This window comes from Athene cunicularia, assembly GCF_003259725.1.
Source record: "Athene cunicularia isolate RWA chromosome 8 unlocalized genomic scaffold, athCun1 chr8_part1, whole genome shotgun sequence".
NCBI classification, from domain to species: domain Eukaryota; kingdom Metazoa; phylum Chordata; class Aves; order Strigiformes; family Strigidae; genus Athene; species Athene cunicularia.
The window spans coordinates 30,356,533-30,357,523 of record NW_020799109.1 but is presented as its reverse complement, the minus strand read 5'-3'; positions in this window follow the sequence as shown (position 1 = coordinate 30,357,523).

Sequence of the window (991 nt, the reverse complement as noted above, 5' to 3'; positions counted from 1 at the left end):
CCTAAAAGTAAACAGCAACAAGTCTTGGGATTGACAAGGAACGACACACACCCAGTGTCACCCAGCAAGCCTGTCCCAGAGCCAGCAAGAAAACCATTTGTCCTAGAGCTTTGATCTAGTTGCAGAGCTGAACTCCCAGCACAGCAGGCAGCAAGTACACACTGCACAGCACAGCTGCCTGCGCCGCTGCTCTGGCTTGTCCACTGCCTTCTGCTCCTGTTTGTGCCTGATACTTTTGTGTCCCCTTGGAAATGACCCTGATGAACAACGACTGCCAACACCTCTCGCATTTGTGGCAGCAAAACTTCAGCTGACCACTAGGCTACTTAAAAACTGGGTGATTTGCCTTCCCCGAGCATTTGTTGCAGGTGCAGAGGCTGGAGGGGGCCTGCGGTTCTGCAGCAGCCCAGAATCATCTCGGTTGGAAAAGACCTTGAAGCTCACCCAGTCCAACTTAACCTCACACTGACGGTTCCCAACTCCACCAGATCCCTCAGCGCTGGGTCACCCCGACTCTTCAACCCCTCCAGGGATGGGGACTCCCCCCCTGCCCTGGGCAGCCCATTCCAACGCCCAACAACCCCTTCTTCCTAAGAGCCGGGAGCTGCCTGGGGTGTCTCTCCAGCCCAGCTGGAAGAGAAAGCCGCTCGCCCCCCATCCCAGCGCGGGCTGGCAGGGTCCGGAGAGAGGACGGAGTCCATGTTCTGTGCGGGACAGAGACGGGAGGGGTGCCCGGTGCCTCCTTTCGGGAGCGGGGCCGAGCCCGGCGGGGTCTGCTGCGGGCGCGGGGCCATGGCCGGCGTGTGGCGGTGACCCCAGCGCGCCGCTCTGCCGCAGCAACTCCAATTGCAGGCGGCCAGGAAGTGAGATCACGGCTCGGGCGGGTTAAGGGAGCCGGGAGCCTGCGGACACCCAGCAGAGCCGGGGCCGGGGTTGCTCCCAGCCCGCCACCATGGGCCAGGGCCGGCTCCCGGCCCGCCTGGGGCTGGTC